General features: G+C 36.2%; 1 protein-coding gene across 1 annotated transcript in view; it reads right to left on the minus strand.

The window, feature by feature from the left end:
- Nucleotides 1-23,549, minus strand: part of LOC117173133 (nephrin-like) — a 1,314,621-nt gene that overhangs the window by 444,080 nt on the left and 846,992 nt on the right. The window lies entirely within an intron of this gene.

A 23,549-nucleotide genomic window follows, 5' to 3' on the forward strand; every position in this document is an offset into this window, starting at 1 on the left:
CCAGCTAACAAAAACATCATATCCAAGGATAATGAAAGGAAAGAGACGTATAGACACCTTATAAGGGAATTGCAATGATTGTACCCGGAATATTCTGTTAAACTAATCATCCTTATCATCGGCGTTCATGAAGGTGTCAAGCCTTGGGTACGCTTCGTGTCCTCAGGGTGCAGAGTGAAGTGGAAGGAGAACAGTCGAATGAACGGTTTCAAGTGTGGGTCGGGTGTATGTTTGGTGAAAGATAATTGAGGTTACGTTACACAAAAGTCTGAAAAATGCAAGAAAAGGATAAGAAGATTTTAATTACTGCTTCAGTAACAAGGTCATTGTTATTACTAACGATAATGTGTTAAATAATAGTGAAAAGTGATGAAGATACTAAACCTTAGAAGATGAAAATACTAAACTTTAGTTGCTACTAAACTTGCGTTTTCCGCCACTTCTGCCCACCAATTCCACTGTTTACTCACTTCCACCTACCTAGTATCAGTGGGTGAAATAGTCACGCGTAGAGTGTCCCCAGTCTTCACTTGAGTGATCACTGAACGGTTCATCCGAGTGAATCCCAACACTCACCTAATATCGTGGAACGACTCCGAGTGCACTTGAGTGCACCCGGGGGGTCCCCTGGAACGCACCAAAGGTGCTCAAGATATGTAGCCTATTATGCCACACTCTACTATTTGCATTCTGTAGCTGACCTCAGACCTATTGATTCCCGGTGCTTTGTCCGGATCCAGCCTTTGGTGACAAACCCAAAGCAGCAAGACGCTACCCTCAGTACCTGTTCCGGTCCTATATACCCAGTTTTTGCGCCGCCTTTTGACGACTGTTCCACCTATTCTTTGTGCTCGGTTCGTGTGTAAACGGGAACACATATGAGAGCCACGTTGTTCTTATTTTTAAGATAGTTTAATGCCATTTTGCATTCCCAAACTAGCTCTGATGCTGTAGCTGGTTACCCAACTACTGCTTATGTCGCTTGGCTCTTCAAAAATATAATATGTAATGTTTCTACCAGCCTCCTTTTCGCCTAGTTATTTCTAAGCGCAGCTAAGAACGAACAGGATCTCCATCTGAAAAACAGTTTCATGTCACCCAAGCGGTATCCCTATGCCGCTCTGTCATATATTTATGATCCAGACCCTCACGCTTCTTTGGAGCCGTATCTATACTAGATTTCCCCTTAAAGGAGCGGCTTACCATTTCCTTTTTTCACATATACCTGCTTGGGATACATACGCAGCAAGTCTTGGTAAAGTTAAAGCATTTTATAAGCTTTTCTTACTTAACTTTGCAGAATTGGTGGTATGCTGATATTGCTTGGGAGACTAGTGTTTTTAGTCCCTCAATGTCCATCTATTTGGTCTTACGAGACAGTCCATTGCGTGAGAAACCATGGCAGTTATTACTGTCTCAATCTGTTCTGCATCATTTTAAGTGTCACTCGTGAATAGTGAACCAAAGCCATGTACACAAACCTTAGCTTAAGGACAGCGAGATGGTAAGTTTTAATAGTTTGTGTTTTTCCCTGAAAATGACCAAGCTTTCTTCACACGATTGAACAGAGCTCTGAGCCCTCGCAACAGAGGTCTGTAATACGCAGCGCCGACCTTGTAAGACACATTAACGTTTTTAGATGAGCACCCTGACTAGAATTACAAAGTTATCAGCGTATCCTTGGGTATAATACCCTTTATTATTTAGCCTGCGGGAGAGGCCGTATACTACAATGCACCACAGTAAGGGTGCCAAGCCACTCCCGTGTGACATCCGCGCGGCTTTTTTCTCCTGATTAGGCCTTTACTTTTTTTGGTTCTAAGTCGTCTTCGTCATAGCATACTTCTGTACAGGTTTTTAGCTGGTCCGGTAAGCTACAATATAAAGCCTCACGACATATGACGACATATTTCTAGAGGGATGTGGCTGAAAGCATCCTGTGCTCACAGCAATACCTTCCGGTCCCAGCTAATGCTCCAATATTGCCACGACAGCATGGAGCGCAGTTTTCAACAAGCAGCTTTCCTACAAGCACTTCATCCCTTATCTATTTCTTAACCAGTCTCTCCAGTGTCCTTAGGATGGAGAACATCAATCTGAACGACCGGAATTCTTTATCGGTAGTGTATTCTTCCTTCCCAGGTTTAGGACTAAAGGCAACTGTGTCATCCTTCCATGCTGATGAGAGGGTTTCGGGTAAATATTTTTGGTAAATAGTTTCTTAATATTAACTTTCTTGGTGCCAGCCGAACAGCTGTCGGTCAGTGCGACTTCGTAGAAAATACGTCTGCTAGCCTTATGAGCCCGACACTCCCTATTTGCACCACTAACATACACCTGTTTAGAACCACAGAAGCGTTTTTGCTGCAGTACAAATTTATCTGCATCATGCAGATTTCCATGTCAACCATTGATAGGCTTATTATCGGTATTTCCGGACGCTTCTGGTTCTCTCGCAGTGCCTAGATGGTTCACTTGGAAGGTAAAACTACCCGCCTCTAGATAAGGTTCGTAAACCAGAGTCGCAAGGGATCTGACTAAAAATCTGGCAAGACCAATAAGAAGAATTTAGTTCTTCACCTGCGGACTGGCTTGCTATAAGATGGAATTCATCTTTCACGAATCGGTTCATAAAGTGTGGTTCTGGAATCTCCGGCGCTTTAGAACAGTCAACGGATCTTCGTATTGCCGGGAATTATTACAATTGCTTTGCCGTTCCTTAGGAGACATTCCGTCCCCTTGTTTTCTAGTTTTTTTCGCTTCTTGAACGTAATCGACGCAATGATCATTCTTACCAGGGTGTTGTTGGCCATCTACGCGAAAGTGTGGCCGTATGTTACCAGAACCTTTAGCTGTTTCTACTTCTCCTTAGCAGAAATGTCTTTCGAGTTCTACCTCCCCTTACTTCCTGCTGTTTTTAAGTCTCACTGAGTGGGCTTACCTTCACTCTAAACGACTACGGTTCTTCTTTCTTACTGAGTGGCCGGTTACCTGTACTTTCACTGTGGCAACAAGATAGTTGTCATCGGTGCCACAAGTCAACACCGCTCTTTGTAGGCTAGGCAATGGGGAGATGCCTATTTTTGGCGGTGGGTTAGATAAGCGTCCTGCATCGGAGCCTTCATTGCTTTTATTAACATTTTGTGAGTAGCCCCTTTCATCCCTCGATAAGATAGTCCACCTCGAATGAGGAGTTGTGGGCACCGGGTCGTTCAAGGATTTGTTAACCCTAGTATCATACAATTCTTAAAACGTTCCGAAAGTAGATGCAAGACCCCGCGTTTCCTAGGGAGAGTTTAAACTTAGTATAAATTTATGTTATGTTCTCGCATTGATTTTAACCCTAATTAGTCACACTGCGTAAATTTAACTTCACCAATACGTCCTAATAACCTAACAAAATTGCTGGGTTCACTTAACGACTTAAAAGATGATCTCTTAGTTTTTTCGACCAAAATTGATTGTTTCAATATTAAAAAAACATCGGTGAAGTTAAGGTAATCAGGACTCCACAAGGAGCTCGACAACTTTAGAGTGAAGTACAACTAGTTTGAATAATCAGGGTTATATTTACTGTTTTCTTACACCTAATTCGTCTCCTATTTACAATCTTTCTTTCTCCATTCCTCTTCCTTCTTTCTTTTCTTTTTGTCCATCTTACGCAACACTCCCTTCACCCATGCTACTGCCCTTTTGTCTCCCCTTTCATGCAACAATATTTCCAGGCTTATCCCACTCCTACCCACCTCTTCACATTCCTCCAACCAGTGCTCAACTTTTGCATCCCCCATCCCGCACAATTCACATATTCTCTTCTCTCTATAAAGCCAGAACCTATTACAATTCTCCATGCAACCACATATCATTCTCGTTATTAGTTCCTGACTTCCTTTCTCTCCTTTCTAGCAACCTCTTTCCTAGCCCCCACACCTGCCTCATCGACACATTTGCCCTTCTCGTCCTCTCTTTTATATGACAATCCACTTTCCATTCCCTCGAAATAGGAAGCCCAGGTACACAAACTCTTACACCTTCTGTACCGCTTTCCTTCCACTTCCACTGCCCTCCCTTATCTCTCCCACCTCCTTTCCTGGACACCAGAATCGTCGACTTGTCCCATCTGCGTCTCCAGCAATATTCATTTCCCCTCAACATCCTTCAGCAGCCTATCTGCTAACACCATCGCGTATATTTTGTACGCAGTAATCAATAGCGTAATTGCTCTATAATTTTCTTGCCTCTTTCTATCCTCTTTCTTATACAATGGTACGATCAACCCATCCCTCCACCCTCTTGGGAATAGCTCCCCCTCTATACCTTTTTCACTACCCTCTTCAGCCTCTGCCTTACCTCTTGTGCGCCAAACAGCTACGCTTCGTTCTCTACCCCGTCCAGCCATGCTGCCTTAGATTTTTTTAACTTCCTTATCTGCTTGTCAATTTTCTCGCCATTCAGCTTCTCTCAATCTACCACCCTCTTTCTTCTAATCCCCTCATCTCTCTTCCGTATATTTGACACCTGAAATCAATCCTTAAAAAATTTTCTCCATTCGTCGCTCTCCATCTTCTCACTTAACACCATCCTAGGTTTCCTAAACCTATTAATTATCTTCCACACGTCCCCTTCTTTTTTAACATTCCTTAGCTTCTCTTCCAGGTCTTTTTCCTTTTCCTGCTCTTTCTTCTTATACATCACCCTAAACTCCTTCCTCATTTCAACCTACTCCTCCTTTTTCGAGGTTCCTTCCTCCCACTTCCTGTACTTCTTTTTCATCTTTCTTTTCATCATTGTACATTCCCTATTCCATCACGGCTTCACCATTCCTTTCTTTTTCTTCCTAAATACCTTCTTTTGCACACAACCTTTCACTTTCTCCTTTAGATCCTCCCATATCTTGTCCACCAACTCGCCCTCAAATCTTTCGTTCCCCAACTGCTCCTGAAACTTCTCTATCGCCTCTCTCATCCATGACACCCTTTCCCCTAATGACCCTTCTTCCCCACCCTGCCTTTCGCTAGCCTCCTTCTCCATCCACTAACGTAATGGCAGATTTTCTAATTCAACCCTCCCTTCCACTGCGAATTTCTCTATCTCCTCCCATACTTGCATATTCATGGTCACATACTCTATTACCGATACACCCATTTTACTCACATACGTGTATTCTCCCTCTCCATTCCCTGTTACCATGCCATTCGCTACCGCCCAGCCTCTGTCATCCATCCAGTCTGCTAGCAAGTTTTCCACCCTTTCTTTAATCCTTTCCATCCCATCCTTATTGTACACAGTCACAAACTTATACGTTACCCCTATTATCTTTACAGCCCTCATTTGCACGTCCTCTCCTTCTGCCGCTCCAAGAACTTCTTCCTCTAATCCATCCCTAACGCCTGTTATATTTTCCCCACTAGCCCTTCCTGTCCTCTTTACTTTGACTGCCTCCTGTAGCTTTCACCTACACGAACAAAATTTGTTCCGGAGGAACTACTGAACTATTTACGTTCTAGGAGATATGAGAAAAACTCGGTGAATTAACAATAAATATTCTATAAATAATTTCGAACTGTTCTGTCATAATTACAGAAATGATAATAAGTTTTTAAGTCAGTGCCGTAAAAGTTCAAAATGATTATTACGAACGAGTTGAAGAGAAACTACATTTGCACTGTAAGAACCACTGTTATAGGGAGCTTAAAAATACACAACTCTGCTGTGTTTTGAAATTCACGTACGTGATGGCGCGCTACTCATTTGTGTACCGCAACACAGTTGCGGTACGACAATACAGTTGTGTCAGAGTGTGTTCGTGTCGTACTACACAAAATAAACAATTTTACTGGTTTAGTAAAAATAAATTTATCGCATAATAGATAAAGATTTAATTTTGTCAGTAATGTATGGAAGTAATTGTGGAAAGATTTGATTTATACGATTTCAGTAACATGTACATACGATTGATAGGATGATTAGATCAAGAACTGTTTTCAAATTTAAATAAATGTGAATTCAAAAGTCTTCAAATTGAATTTAAAAAATAAAAAATTTGAATAAAATCCATTTAATCCAGTGGGTTTTGAAGGGGATTTGAAAGAATTAAAACAAAAGCTATGAAATGGGTGTAGAACTAAATTTAATAATGCAGTTAATCCTTTGATTCTTGTTTAAAATTTTTGTAAAGAAAATTCACTAAAGTGTTATTTTCATTTTTAAAAAGTGATTAAAACGTTTTTTCAACATAAAATTAACTAACAGCGACTTAAGTGTGTCAGCTCTGTTTATAGAAAATTCGCATCAAATTCAAAATATAGAATTTAATTCTACTTTAAACATGTATTTTTTATGCTTATTAAATATCATAAAAATTTTGAATGTACGGTGTCGGATTATGTTGCACATAGCAAATCTTTTTAATAGCTTTATGTAAATATGAAACAATTCTGACATTTATATTTAATTTACTGGAATTTTTTCGCTATAATTAGAGGAACTGCTTTAAATCATATATAATGTTCTCGAATCATATAGGATTTTATGTAAAATCTATAGAAAAATGTATCCTTTCACCTTCCTGGAGAATAAACCGATTTATATAATAGAGTTAAGTACGTATGTAAATAAATGTATGAACAAGAGCTATCCATGCAAAATTTGTTTCATTTCAAATCGTAAACCTTTTGGAAAGTACAGGAATTGGTTTCAACTAATTTCTCAATTCAGTGTCTGAATACGCTACTTTCTAAAAATCATTTTAAATTCCCAAAAGTTAAATTTTTCTGTATTAAAAATATTTTCGAAACTGGAAAATATATTTCAGTTCGAACGAAATAACAATAATTTTTATATTAATCTCTAAACTAAATTTTCTTTTATTAAACACAAATATATTTCTTTTACAAAGCCCATAAATATAGACAGAAATATTTGTACATTTAAAATGGATCCTGCTATACTAAACATCCTCCCCTAGGGACCGTAAGACTTTGTAGTTGATGGGTAGGCTTAAGGGTGTTGGACATAGGGGTCTAACGGACCTCGAACTGCATGAGTATGGATATGGATGAAAGGACCCCTATAAACGAGCACTCCTGGGTGTTTTGGAAAGAATCCCTATAAACGGGCTCTCTTGGCATGCATAATTGTAGTATGAAAGGAAGGTGAAAGAGCCTAGATAATACGGGCTTCCTGGATCCGTGGGTCGAGGTCCCTCCCGGACCTATCTCCAATCTCTGGAGTCGGCACGGGAATGACCTGTGGCCCGCACTGCAACCAAGAAACAGCCCTCTGTTTGTATGGTGGCCTGCGAACGGGTATACATTGAGTTTTTCACTCAATGTGACCACCCTCCTAAGCCATGGGTGTAGAGTGATCGTGTCCGTGGCTCTTTGGCACCTAGGGGTTACGAAGGTGTATTAACGGCCTCTCGAGCTACCCGACGACCTCCCCGAGTAATTAGTCTTATCATTCCATGCGGGGCTTTGCAGGGGTGGACCTTTTATTTCCCTAGCTACTCGTGGGAACCAAAATGGAACACGCAAAATCACAAAAAGACCCCTAAGGCGGTCAATCCAAGGGCATGCATACAGGCGAAGGGTGTCAACGTTGTCCCGCTGCTTGAGCTGTGTTCCAGAGACCTGATGGTGATAGTCACGGATCTTAAAGCAATAGGAAGGATTTTCATGGGATCGGCTTACTTTGTATATGACAGCAATATCAATCCACCAGTCGAGGTACGTACACTGGTGGAATACTACAAGGTAAGGGGTCTCCCTGTTCTGTTGGGGTGCGATATTAACTACCACCATACCCTGTGGGGTAGCACAGGCGTCAACTCGAGTGGTAAGAACCTATTGGAATACCTAATTACTACAGATTTAGATATTCTTAATACGGGGAATACCCCGACGTTTCGTAATTCGGTCAGGGAGGAAGTCATTGACATCTCTCCCTGTACGCAGGTCAATTAGAGACGTGGATACCCTGGAGATGGCAGCTGAGTTTTTTAAGGAAGCCATCAAATCCACTTATGAAAGTAATTTTTGGCCTTCGAAAGTTCGAAAGGCTGCAGAGACACACTGGTGGAACTCGAAACTCGAAGAGCTTCGCAGGCAAACCAGAGAGAGGTTCAGAAGTGCCAGTTCTGGCACAGAGAGATGGTTAGACCATCATTGGGCGTTTGTTGAGACTTGCTAGGGCTAGTCTGACATTGGATTATGTTCCGGCGGCATGGAGGGGTGCGAGAGCAGTCTTCATTCCGAAGGCTGGCGGGATCGGTTATAGTTCACCCAAGGATTTCCGACCCATTAGCCTCGCATCTTTCTTACTAAAAACAGTCGAAAGACTCGTTAACAGATATATCCGCGATAAGGTCTTGTCAAGTAGTCCTCTTCACAAGCAACAACACGCCTATAGGACTGGTCAGTCTTCCGAGACGGCCCTGAGCATTGCAGTTGACCTTATTGAAGGACAACTAAAGCAGAAAGGTCTCGCGATTGGAACCTTCATGGACATCGGAGCAGCCTTTAACTACACATCTGGAGAGGTGATTAGGACGGCTATGATCGGACATGGGGTGCCTATTGCAGTCGTGGAATGGATCTGCCACATGTTGGCCAATAGGAATCTAAACACGACCAAGGGTGACACCACTTTATGTGGAACCGTAGACTCGAGATGTCCGCAGGGTGGCGTTCTACCTCCCTTGCTGTGGTGCCTGGTAGTGGATGAATTGCTTCATCTACTAACGAGTCAGGGCTTCCAGGTCATATGCTATGCAGACGATATACTAGTTATCGTGCGCGGCCAAAATCTGGATGCGCTCTTCGGAGTAATACAGCAAGCACTAGGAATAGTTGATTCATGGTGTAAGGGGACTGGACTATCAGTCAATCCGATTAAGACGGATGCAGTTGTGTTCACCAGAAGGTTTAAGTAGGGAACTACGGGTATATTGAAACTTTGGGAACAAAAGTTGAAATTAAAGGGCAAGCCAAATATCTAGGAGTGATTCTGGATAAGAAGCTGTCATGGAACGAGCACTTGGAAAACAAGTGCCGGTTTTCCGGGTTTCCGGGTTTTAAAAAATCCTGTACATTTCTTAATCCAGCGGCTACGACATTTTGAAATTATTAGTTTTAGGATAAAAAATGCAAAATTCAAGAAGGTAGAAAAAATTACTTTCTCGCAAAATTATTATCGTAAACATTAAAGTATATATTTGATAAAAAGAGATATTTCTGGTTTCACTCGTGTAAAAAACTACGAATTGTTTGCCGACGTTTCGTAAACATTGCAGTTCACATCTTCAGGGCTGCCCTGAATCTGAGGTATCAGGTCATGATGTTCTTAGGTATACTTTCTACGATGTCTGTGATTGGCCAGAGCGCCCCAACGTGGGGACTGGTCGAACTTGATTGGCCAATCAAGTGTTTTTTTTTTAAATTCGGGAGAACGGAAAGCCAAATCGGATTTGTATTATATCCATTGTCCCTATTGATGCTATTAGGGTGTTTTAAGATTTCGATTGCTTCTCTATATTTTCTTGGAAATCTTTTTGTGTTTTTGTAATGACTGTTGTTTCATCAAATAAAATGTTATGTCCTGTTTCGATATGATGTTCAGCTAGTGCTGATTGCGTGAAATGTTTTAGCCTGACTTTACTTTCATGTTCCTTCATACGTTGGATCACCGCTCTCCCGGTTTCTCCAATATAGAGTTTGCCACAAGATCTTAAGGGTTATTTAGTAGTTGTCCTATTTTCGCAGGTGGTTTAAATATGGTTTGGATGTTGTGTTTGTTGAGAATTCTTCCTATTTGTTCTGTAACACCTTGGATGTAGGGTAGGGTGGTGGTCATTTTTCTCTCTCTTTCTTTCACAGGTTGTGTTGAATTGCTTTTTTGAGTGTGTTTTCTTATTGCTTTAACAATTTGTTTGTTTGTGTAATCGTTCTGAACTAGGATTTCTTTAACGTTTCGTAATTCCTTTTGTAAGTTATCTTTGTCTGTTATGGAGACGGCTCTGTATGCAAGTGAGTTGATGAACGATTGTTTTTGAGATGGGTGATGGTGGGAGGAGGCATGTAGGTATCTGTTTGTGTGCGTGGGTTTTCTGTAAACTTCATGTCCTAATGTGTTATCAGGTTCTATTTCCATCGTGAACTGGATATTAGGATGTAATTGATTGATAAAATCGAAAAACTTATTTAGTTCATCTCGTCCATGTCGCCAGATGACAAATGTGTCATCAACGTAACGAAACCAGAATTCTGGTTTAAGTTTGGCTTGGTTGAAGATTTTAGTTTCTAGGTGTTCCATAAAGACATTGGCTATTACAAGTGATATTGGGGATCCCATTGCTGCCCCTGAGGTTTATTCGTAGAATTGGTTATTGAACGAGAAGTAAGTATTATTGATACATTGTTCTATCAAAGGCACAAGCTCGGAAGGGAAGTTTGTGAAAGATTTAATAATATCAATTGTATCCGAGATTGGTACTTTCGTAAAAAGAGACACTATTTCGAAACTCACTATGATATCTTGGGGTTGAATGTGAATCTGTTGTATGTTTTTAATAAATTCAAATGAGTTTTGGACGTGAGTGATGGAGTTTCCTGTAAAAGGATTAGTTTTGCAGCGAGGAAACGTGCTAGGTTGTAAGTTGGTGAGTTTATTGCGCTGACGATCGGTCTGAGTGGAATGTTTTCCTTGTGGATTTTTGGAAGCCCGTAAAGTTTTGAAGAGATTTGATTAGTAGGTATTAGGTTAGATATTGTTTGGTTGTCAAGTTTAGAGTCTTTGAGAAGAGTCTTTGTTTTACTGACTATTGTTTTTGTGGGGTCCTTTTTAAGTTTTTTTATGTATCGTCAGTTATAAGGTCCATGATTTTGTTGTTATAGTATTCTTTATTCATTATTACTGTTGTGTTGCCTTTGTCTGCGGGTAATATTATAATATCTTTATTTTGATTGAGCTCTTTAATTGCGGTTTTTTCCTGTTTTGTTAAGTTTGAGGATGAAACTTGAGCTTGGCGTAAAATGTTGGCCGTCCTGCGTCGTATGTCATTCGCTTTTTCGGGTGAAGGGGTATATATTGTGGATTCTAAATTGCTGATTATTTCTTCTTTTGGGATTTTTGATGGAGCTAAAGCAGAATTATGTCCTTTATATAAGGCTGAAATCACTTCATTTGTAGAAAGGGTGGTCAGAGATGTTTTTTTACTGTATTTGTCAGTTGAGTTTGCTTTACAATCATGTTCGACCAGTCCCCACTGTGGGGCGCTCTGGCCAATCGCAGACATCGTAGAAAGTATACCTAAGTACATCATGATCTGATACCTGAGTTTCAGGTCAGCCTTGAAGATGTGAACTCCAATGTTTACGAAACGTCGGCAAACAATTCGTAGTTTTTTACACGAGTGAAACCCGAAATATCTCTTTTTATCCAAATGAATCATCGTGAAAGCATAAAATCTACTATCAAGGAACTCTACGGGGAGAGTATTCTTACTAAAACCAACACCTTTAGTAAGCTCAGAACTTCTCAAGGTAAGCTACTAACATCCTTAGCTTTTCTAAAACGGTGCAGAGACAAAAAAATGGTCCCAAAATTCTTACAACTGAAAAATAATTTGGGAACATCTAAATCCAAATCGATTCTGCATAACACAAGTTTGCTTCTCGTTAAAGAAAGAATACAGAATACCAAATTTCTTTTTCACACTACCTCTAAAAAAATATGAAAACTTCACCTTTTCCTATCAAATACCCTCAGATTTGACATTTGGTTCCCATTGAACCACATATTGTTTGACCAATCCCAATGGATTAAAGAGCTTTTCACCCAAAAACAAAAAACAAAATTCGACAAATTACTTCCAGTAAAGCAAACTCAACTGACAAATACAGTAAAAAACATCTCTGACCACCCTCTCAATAATGAAATAATTTCAGCCTTATCTAAAGGACATAATTTCGATGTAGCTTAATGAAAAATCGCAAAAGAAGAAATAATCAGCAATTTAGAATCAACAATATATACCCTTTCACCCGAAAAAGCGAATGACATACGACGCAGGACGGCCAACATTTTACGCCAAGCTCAAGTTCCATCCTCAAACTTAACAAAACAGGAAAAACCGCAATTAAAGAGCTCAACCAAAATGAAGATATTATAATATTACCGCAAGACAAAGGCAACACAACAGTAATAATGAATAAAGAAGACTATAACAACAAGATCATGGACCTTCTAACTGACGATACATAAAAAACTTAAAAAGGACCCCACAAAAACAATAGTCAGTAAAAGAAAGACTCTTCTCAAAGACTCTAATCTTGACAGCCAAACAATATCTAACTTAATACCCACTAATCCCATCTCTCCAAAACTTTACGGGCTCCCAGAAATCCACAAGGAAAACATTCCACTCAGACCGATCGTCAGCGTAATAAACTCACCAACTTACAACCTAGCATGTTTCTTCGTTGCAAAACTAAATCCTTTTACAGGAAACTTCATCACTCACGTCCAAAACTCATTTGACTTTATTAAAATGATACAATACATTCACATTCAACCCCAAGACATCATAGTGAGTTTCGACATAGTATCTCTTTTTACGAAAGTTCCAATCTCGGATACAATTGATATTATTAGATCTTTCACAAACTTCCCTTCCGAGCTTGTACCTTTGATAGAACAATGTATCAATAATACTTACTTATCGTTCAATAATCAATTCTACGAACAAAACTCAGGGGCAGCAATGGGGTCCCCAATCTGACCTGTAATAGGCAATGTCTTTATGAAACATCTAGAAACTAAAATCTTTAACTAAGCCAAACTTAAACCTGAATTCTAGCTTGTTATGGCAAATCTTAAATCAGAAGTTTTTTCTAAGATTTACTTTTCAATCCTGTTAGTATTTACTTCAGTGATTGTTGTACTATTTTTAATCAACGCATATATGTTGGGATTTTTCAACTTACATTTTTTTAACATTTTCTTATAATTTTTGTATCTTTGGCTTTGAGTGATATGGTGAAAAATAAAAAATTTCTACATCAAATATTTAATACAAAGCTTAAATATTTTTTACCTCTATTTTAGAATTATTAGGAAAAAAGTGAATATAATAACATTTTCCTGGGTTTATAAACTGTCTAACATATTTAATTTTTTTTACTGTGCAATTTTTTCCTTGACCCTGCCAAGATGTGAACTTTGAACAAATAAGTCCTAATAATTTAAAATTGTAAAATTGTTTGTAAATCTAGTTTTCAAGTGTAAAAATTTTTCGAATGTTTGAATCTTATTTCTTCTAAGTTCAGACATATCATTTGAACAATATATCAGTCACAAACGACACAAAAATATCTGAGGTTCAAGTAAGAAAATTAAATATAACTCGGTCCACCACAAATGTTGGGTACGGCACTGGTCGTTTCTCACAAGCGGTGAGAATTTTCTTGGTTAGTATATAAGGACCACTTCGGCCAATAACCTCAACGTGCGATATTCTGCGTTAGGGCTTACCGCCATAAAATTTCCATTTCTTTGCACCATTTCACCGCTCACAGCCCCTGCAGACACCTTTTTTCATCCTTAACCTCCCCTGGCACTACGAGTACCACCCCTGTCTAACATAAGGCCCAAATTCCTGACCACAAAACTAGCCCGCTCCCTCGCAAACCTAGCCTCACTTTCCCTATGTAACCAAATCCCACCCCACAACTACAATGTAAATTAATGTTGAACTTCCCAGTTTAAACCTTACAACCGTACTCCAGTTTTTCTCAAAAGAAATCATATTTCAAATACACTCTAACATGATTATAATGTACAGATGAAGGTGAAAAACTTATGGAATTGCAAGAAGGATATAAAAATAGGATAAAATTATAGTTTCTTTTGGTTTTACAACCTTAACATCAATGTGTGAGAATGTTTTATGCGGTCTTATATCTGTATATGTTAGATTGGACAAGAAATATGCTTCTTCATGTACTTTTTAACAATGCTCATGACTTTTAGTTTAATGGAAGAATGTAAAATACGTTTTTATTTGGTTCATACTGCACATGCACACATGTTGATGCTGTGTGCAAGTTTCCCCATGTATCCTGATCGTACAAAAAATTTTTTGGTCCTATTCTTCTTCTTTTTTGGAGGGAGGCATTTTGCACTCACTAGCAACCTTTATCACTATTTTAAAGGAAAATATATTTTTGTTATTTGATACACCTTAATGTACATTGAAATATTGCTTGCTTCCTTAGTACATTGCCAATTCCATTACTTCCCACCCTAGAGTCAAGTTTGAAAAAAAATTTCTCCTCGCTATGGAGTCATCTTTTCAATGAGAATCAGCTCCATCGGATTGTATAAATGGATAACTAGTTACAAGGTAAAGATGTGTATATTTAAAGGGATTAAAATGATTTTAAATATGGCAAGCACGACATTCGACTGGTTTTAAAGTGTAGTAGATTCGACCGTAGGAGAAATTGTTCGGCATTGCTTTGAATGCATTTTAAGCCAACCACACCCCGATTGTGAAGCCTAAATTTTTTTTGAATTAAGTTATATAAATGAAATTAAAAATAAATAAAAATTGGTAACAAATAGCGATGTTGTTTGCAAAGATAACTGTTCCGCCGCTGGTAACGCTACACTGTACAAAATAACAAAATTCTACCACTTACAATGGTAAAATTACCAACTACAAATTGGTGAAATTTTACTACTTTGATTATAGGGTGGGTACCACTTGCATGCTAGAAGTTGCAATCAATCTTGTAACTTTGCTACTTTTAGACTGACAATATAGCAAGGCGTTGCATAGGTATAGTTTCTGCTTGTGAATCTGTGACTTTCAGAGTGTGTAATAAATGAAACTACTTTCAGATTGTTGAATTTGTGGAAGCTGGTAAAAGTACAGAAACTGTTAAAAAATCCTTTTTCCAACGTAATCTCACGTCTTTTAATTTGGTAATTTATAACACGGCGTACTTGCACAGCTTTGAACGCAGTATAAGTACAAGTAATTGTGAAGTTTCAAAGTTTCGGAGAATAATGAAAAAATGCTAAAATTAAAATTATTTGTAAAATTATTCAGAACGGTATGAGTTATGGAAAAATTTATTTGCAAAATTGATAAAAAGTATTAACCAATAATTCTTTTATTTGAAACACTGCTTTCTTCTGTATTCCTTATTTGAAAGGGAAATTTACCATTTCTAGTCAATTTACCATTATTCACTTTTCTCATGGAGATGCTGAAGTTACCATTTTGAATAAAAACACCAATATTTTTGGTTAGAATAACATCACCCAAAATTCATAATGCATTTGTAATTTTACAGAATCTGTCTGGAAACTTACATAACTTAAATGTTAAATTACATGCTGAAAGTGAATATTTGTTATTGTCAGTGAAATTGTTACTTTGAGAGTAAGTAATAATCGGACATGCTCTGAAAGTGGTAAAATTACCAGAAATTTGTTTTACAGTGTACTCCAAAAAGTGGATCAGATCAGGAATTTATCACACATAAAAGTCTATATCCCTAAGTATTCATTCAATTTATCATTTTTTTAAACATAAGATTATCATGTTTTAAGGAAATATTGGGAAGAAAGATTTTTAAATTTAAACTTTAAATGTATTTATTTATTAGAACGCAATGTGGCAAAAATGTAAATTTTGCAGATAATTTTTTCAATCAGGTGAAGCTACTAATTATTACAAAACGTCTTAAATAATTTCTGGGGCATTCAAAAATATAATTAATTTGAAACATAATTAATCTAGTTGTTAGAAAACAATTTTAACAAATACTCCAATCTATTATTTTTTGTAGAAATAAATGATAGTGTGTTTAGTTCGTCGAAAATTATTACTGCAATTGTATTTTGTAACAAAGTTTTCACATAAATTATACACCAACGGTTACATGTTAGACTGCGTATTTAGTTTAAAGGGATAAATAGATTATGATGATGTTCCTGGACGGAAAAATTGTATGGTGAGATTTATGGTGAAACTTATCCAAGAAATGATACAAAAGTTGTGATGATCGCGTGTTAATCGCTTCTCTATCAGGGAAAATATGAATACAAAAATGCTGTTTAGTATGTGTAAAAGTCGATATTAGGGTAATTTTTGTGTCGCTAAATACTAATTTTGAATGTTTGGCGCCCATTAATGAGCGCAGAATACCTGCAACAGACATGAGAATTGGTGCAACACCAGAAGAATCTGATTTGTAAAACGAAACTTTTCGTACAACTCTGTTGTGCAACCAACTTTAACCTCTTAAAAACACCCCCTATACAGCGAAAACTCATTACTAAATTAACAAAATATTTTTCTAGACCGGCTGTTATCCACATTCCGCTATATATGGGCATAATCTTTTCATCTTAAGGGCATGCTCTTCGTGACCACGTGACCAAACTAGACCCCGGAAATGAGCATTTTTTTGTGTTCACTGTCTCCACACGGATTGAGATATCGTGTTTAAAATTTGACAGGTTAAAAAAAAGCACTAAAGAACATTTGTATACATCAATATGTTTGTAGTTTTAAAGAAAGTTTATTTATAAATCGATCCAATAGGATATTACCATTCGAGTTATAGCACTTTGCAGATAATTTTTGGTTTGATGCATTTCGGATTTTTTGTTTCGCGTATATTGAGAACTGACACCAATTGTGGACTAAATCGTCTAAATCCTAAAAAAATTAATGGAAGCAATAAAATTTTCACATTCGTTGCAAATCAACAAATAAGTATCTGCATATACGTAACCTATCATTATTTTTCTGGCATTTTTAGCGATTTTTAGCGGAGAAAAAAAAAACTTTGAACGTCGATAAAGTTGATATCACGTGACTAAGTTCGTTCATGAAATTTTTGTGTAGAGAATGAAATGATTTTTATTTTTTTTCGGCCCTCACTACGTCCACACGGATTGAGATATCATGTTCAGGATTTAGGAAGTTATACCGAAAGGACTAAGGAACGATTGTATATATCAAAATATTTATAATTACGAAGAAAGTTTTCTAGTGAAATACTATACGAATGTGAAAAATACTTTTAAAGCCGATAAAGTAGATGCCTCGATTTAAAAAAATCGAGGAACATCTTAGAATGTGATACTTGAAAACCAGAAAACAATTTAAATTTTCTAATGGTTACATTTTCTTTTGTGGATTTTTTGTACTGGTGTGAAATAATTCTAAGTTATACCAAACCAATAATAATAAAATTTCGCCCGGGGGCGAAAGACAAGGAGAGCCCGACGCTGAGCCCCGCCGGTTGGTTCACTGTCAACAATAGTTATCAGCTGATCGATTCAACGTCAAAAATAAAACGTCAAGAATCATTGAAGTTGGCTGGAAACCTTTGAAGAGTAAATTTGATCACATTTCTGGTGTTGCTATGTTTTCAATTTAATATTTATTTTTTATTTTTAGGACCAATAAAATGAAAATCGTTCTACACAAAAATGTCATGGACAAACTTAGTCACGTGATCTCGAGTTTATCGTCTTTCGAAGTTTCTTTTGTTCTCCGCTAGAAATCGCTAAAAATGCTCCAAAAACAATGATAGGTTACGTGTGTGCAGATACTTATTTTTTTATTTTCAACGAATGTGCAAATTTTATTGCTTACATTAATTTTTTTAAAGGTTTAGACGATTTAGTCCAAAATTGATGTCAGTGCTCAATATTCGCGAACCAAAAAATCCAAAATGCATTAAATCAAAAATTATCTGCAAAGTGCGATAACTCGAATGGCAATATTCTATTTCATCGATTTATAAATAAACTTTCTTTAAAACTATAAACATATTGATGTATACAAACGTTCTTTATTTCTTTTTATTTAATCTGTCAAATTTTAAACACGATATCTCAATCCGTGTGGATACTGTGAACATAAAAAAAAAGCTCATCACCGGGAACTAGTTTGGTCAAGTGGTCACAAAGAGCATGCCCTTAATTTAAGTAAAGTGCAACTAACTTGAACCCTCTAAAATAACACCTTTCTATATAGAAAAAATCATGAGCAGGCCAGATAAATATTCTCGCCAGGCCTGCGTGCATCAAAATTCAGATCAATATGTGTTCTAAATTTTAATAACAATTTATTAAATTTTGTGCAACCAGGTTTCCCGAGCGGCTTCTCACTTCTGAAATCCTTTCGAATTCACTCGGCGTGGTTTCTAAGGCTTCCGCGAGCTCTCGTGATTTATATTCTTCAGATCTTTCCGAATCTCAATTGTTCTGAACCGGCCCTTAATAGTCGAAAGTCGGTTCTGGAACTGGCTCTCCAAGCGGTTCTTCAGTTCTCTTTTCCTCTCTGTACAAAACTGATGCGTGACTACTAAATACGCCCGATGGAACAATGGAGTCGGACGAGCATCATATATACCCTGGCGGACCAAAGAAACCGAAAGGAGCCTCTACAAAGTACCCTTAAAGATCCCATCGAGTCCCCCTTCGGTTCCTTTAAAAAAACTAAAGAAAACAGCAAGATCAACTTTTAAATTGTTAAAATTCGTATTCTACGTTAAAATTTGCATTAGAAATTCACGGAGTAATGGCAATACTTTTTCTTGCAGCGTTAAAAACTTTAAAAAATAAAACACCTGTCATTTACCTGGGCCGAAGGCGGCTTCGCGTGCATCGCCTTTTAGTAGCAGTTAATAAGCGGTCCATCGCTAACTGTGAGAATTTTGTGTGGATGCTAGCGCCACCTAGTGGAAACCTTAGACAGCAACGCTGCGATCCAAGTGAGAGAGAATTTTATTTTTAAACTTCGTGCACAACATTCTACTTAAGATATTATGGATGCGCTTGAAGTCACCTTTAGCAGAAGTTAATGACATTTTTTTATATTTTTAACGCTGCAAAAAAATTGTTGCGATTACTCTGTGAGTTTCTAATGGAAATTTTAACATACAATCCGAATTTCAACAATTTCAAAGTTGATCTTGCTGTTTTTTTTTTTTTTGAGTCTTTAAAGAAGGAATCGAAGGGGGACTCAGTAGGATCTTTAAGGGTGCTTTGTAGATGGTCCTTTCGGTTCCTCAGGTCGACCAGGTTACATGTGACTGTAGAGTCTAAATGCAACTTCCGAAGCAATTGACATTAAGATCAGACATTATCTCAGATGTCCCGTTTCCCCGCGCTCGGTTAATTCATTTGAGGACTGGATAATCATGAAGAATTTCTATCTTCACCTCTATAAAATAGCGATGATCTATCTGCCAATCCTGATAACGTCAGTCCCTTAAAAAAGGCTCTTCTCTAAAGCGGGACAAATCATTACTAAACTAAGGAACAGGCTTTCTAGCAAACATTTAAATATATGTCCCGGAAGTTAGATCCGCAAACTTATTTTTTCGAAAAAATTAAAGTTGGGCTAAATTGCGGTAGACTTGTGCTCATTTGTGTCGCAAATGGTTTTTTGAAAAATCAAAAATTACAGGCAAAATTTTTGAAAAACGTTTTTTTTTGCTAGATCCGCAACCTCTTACTGGAGCAAAAAGAAAGTTTGTGCTAGACGGCTTGAAGTATACACAATTTTGTGCAAGAAAGAAAAATGTCAAAAACCGAATAATTCTCAAAGAACGTGGTGCAGCAGAGACGTTAGCAGACACGTGGGAAAGAAGTCGGTTAAGATGGTTCGGGCATGTTGAGAGAATGCGAAATGAACGACTAACGAAACAAGTCTATCAACGTAAAGTAAATGGCAGCATGCCGAGAGGCAGACCGTGGAAAGAATGTTCAGAATGTGTGAATGAGACCCTATTTAGAAGAGATATAAGAGGCCTCAGAAACACGAGAGCCTGCATGAAAAAATGCATGGACATAAAAGACGCTAGAGTAGTATGTCAGGACAGAAAAATATGGCGACTAATAATTAATAAAAAGAGTATCAGTACAGCGAATGACGCCTGAAACAAAAGACCTTGGATACTAATGGATCCAAGTGGAGAACCTCACACGACCACTTTGTATGGATCTTCACTTGGAGTGATTGATAGAGAGATTTATCAGCAACCTGGGACGGAGCAGTGTCGCTGAACGAACGCGTTATTTAAATAAATATCACGAGAAGTCTAGATCAATCTAAAAATTTTACATTCCTTCCTCACATTACTCCCTTTCTTAATGGTGTAATAATAATAATAATAATAATAATAATAACCGTTAAAAACAAAAACCGAAAACCAAATAAATTTATTATTTTTAAAATTTTCGAAAAACTACTACTTGTGCTAAGTTGTGCTCGACAAATGCTGTCTTTATTATCTCGAACAAATTACGTGAGATCAACAGTTCTCATCTTAAAATTCAAAATGTAAAACTATAAAAACATGAAAGATACTAAAATAGCCAAATTTTCGAAAAACTACCACTTGTGCTAAGTTGTGCTCGATAAATCAGTCTTTATTCCCTCTGACAAAATAACGTGAGATCAACAGTTCTCATATACAAATATCAAATGTAAACTCAAAAACATCAAAAGTTCAAAAAATACTCAAATTTCGAAAAAATAAAACTTGTGCTGAGTTTTGCTTTGCAAATGCTGTCTTTATTCCTTCTAGCGAAATTACGTAAGATCAACCGTTATCATAAAAAAACTCAAAATGTGCCTAAAGCTCAAAAAACATAAAGATCCAAAAATAACACACACATTCACATAATAGAATTTCCGTAACTTGGCTACTTTAAGATGTATTATGTTTTTTAAGTTTTATGTACATTTTAAATTTTCATATGATAACGGTTGATCTCACTTAATTTTGTTAGAGGGAATAAAGAAAAAAATTTCAAGCACAACTCAGCACCAGTTTAAGTTTTTCGAAATTTAGTTCTTTTTGGATCTTTTATGTTTTTTTGTGTTTTAGGTACAGTTTGAGTTTTCATATGAGAACGGTTGATCTGAGGTAATGTTGTTAGAGGGAATAAAGACTGCATTTGTCGAGAAAAACTCAGCACAAGTTTTATTTTTTCGAAGTTTGACTAGTTTTGGATTCTTGATGTTTTTTGAGTTTATATTTTGAGTTTTCATATGAGAACGGCTTATCTCACGAAATTTTGTTAGAGGGAATAAAGACAGCGTTTGTCGAGCACAATTGAGCACACGTTTTAGTTTTTCTAAATTTAGTTATTTTTGGATCTTATATGTTTTTTGAGTTTTCAATTTTGAGTTTTAATATGAGAACTGTTGATCTCACGTAATTTTGTTGGAGGAAATAAACACTGCATTTATCGAGCACAACGTATCACACCTGTTAGTTTTTCGAAATGTTTCAAAATAATAAATTTTTTTGGGTTTTGTTTTTTAATGGTTAGGTTTTTGGAATTTTTCTTCCTTGCAAAAAATTGTGTATACTTCGAGCTGCCTGGTACAAAAGGAAAAAAAAAGTTTTTCAAAAGTTGTGCCCGTAATTTTTGATTTTTCATAAAAACCATTTACGCCACAAGTGAGCACAATTCGAGCACAATTTAGCACAACTTTAATTTTTTGTAAAAAATAAGTTTGCGGATCTAACTTCCAGGGCATTTTAAATATGCTGCTTTTCTTGGCGTCCATTGACTTCGAAACGTGGAGAGGCAAGTAAGATATTTGTGAATTTGTAATTTAAAGACGATTTGTAATCAAACATTTATAAATTAATAGCATTTTGTATTTATTTACTAAATAAGGTATTTATAAGGTATTTTATTTTTAAGGTGATTTTATTTATTATTGAATAAGGTATTTTACCTTCTATGGTTACTGAAAATATATAGAATAATATATAGTATAGCATAGTAAAATTTTTGAATAAACACGGGCATTTTGAGGAGTGGGAGAATAATGGAACCGAAATCGAAGAACTGGTTCCCTCTTTCGGTTCTAAGATTCTTCAGAATCGTTGGAACTATAGAACCGAGAACCGGTTCTCGCCGTGCATTACCCATACTTAGATGCGACCCATATCACACGCAAATGGAAAGCACATTCCGCGAAAGGTGAAGCGGTAGGTTTCACTGAGCACCTAAGTGACTGCAGCGACAACTATAAAAAAAATCGGAAATATAGCCTAGTGCCCCCTGGCTGATATAATTACAAACTCGTACCCGAAAACCGTAGTTAGTATTTTAAATACCAATAATGAACCTCCAACCAAATAAAGATTTTAACAAAGTAGTTCAACTTTTAACCCATAATTTTGATTTTCTTACCAAAAAGACGAATTTTCAATAAGTAAAAATTTTTCAGTCAAGAAAGAAAAAAAATGTCATCCAAATTAATGAACTTTCACAAAATATTTAATCTTGAACTCTATTCCTCAAACAATTCGATTTCTCAATATTACCCTTAAATAATTTTTCACTGGGCAAATTTTGTAAATAATTATGCTTCTTTTAAAAAATAACATTTTTCATATTACCGGATCCAGACGTTTTTCTACAGACACTTTTCGTTTTCTTATTCGTAACTTAAGCCTTAACCAAAACAGACTAATTTTAAATCCAAATAAAAATGGATGTTTCTAAAAAAAGTTGAATTTTTTACCAAAACATTTTTTTCAGTCAATAAAGAAACAAAGTCTCAACCGTAATGGTTAATTTTTAATCCAAAAAGACGAATTTCCTGCAAAACAGTATATAGTTTTTAACCCAATTATGTAAATTTTCAACAAAAAGTTTAATTTTTGAAAAAAAAATATGATTTACCCACCAAAATAATTAAATTTTCATCTAAAAATAGATAAATTATCAAGCAAAAATAGAATAGTTATATTTGCAGTTCAAACATTTATTTTAAACTGAATAAAATAGAAATTTTCAATCACACTTTCAACCAAAATAAATGCATTTTTTATTAAAACAATGTGTCTTCTACCACGTAAATGTAGTTTTAAACAAAAAATTGTATTAACCAAACAGTTGAATTTGCATACGAAGAGATTAGTTTTCAACCAAACGTAATTTTCATTAGAAACTGAAAAATATATAGTCAATTATTAATTTGGAAAAAATTTGAGTATGTATAAGATATATTTAAAAGTTTTGAAAAGATTGCAAAATAATTTAAAGAATGAAACAATTTAAAAAAATTTAAAAAAAAACGTAGATTTTAGAAGATTCTGAACACAATATTTAGAAGCTTTCTAAGTCTTTTGAAAAGCTTCAAAAGAATACAACAATTTTATCCAAATTTCCAGGAAAACTAAAAATTAATTTCTTGTTAAAAAATCATTTTGAAAAATATTAAATTTGTTTAAATTTTCAAAATAAAATATGGAAGATTTTGTAGTAATTTTTTTATTTTTCTCGATTTTCAAAAAATTGCAGATAAAATTAAGTCCCAAGAAAATAAAAAAAATTAGCAATAGATTCCTGAAAAATTGTTTAATGATTTTTTTTCATTTTCAAGAGTATATTTAAAAAGGTTTTAGAACAATTTTTTATGTATAACTAAAGTTTTCTAATTGCTTAAAATAATATAATTTTTTTTTCATTTTATAATTCAACATTTT

Source organism: Belonocnema kinseyi, chromosome 5 (genome assembly GCF_010883055.1).
Source record: "Belonocnema kinseyi isolate 2016_QV_RU_SX_M_011 chromosome 5, B_treatae_v1, whole genome shotgun sequence".
NCBI classification, from domain to species: Eukaryota; Metazoa; Arthropoda; class Insecta; order Hymenoptera; family Cynipidae; genus Belonocnema; species Belonocnema kinseyi.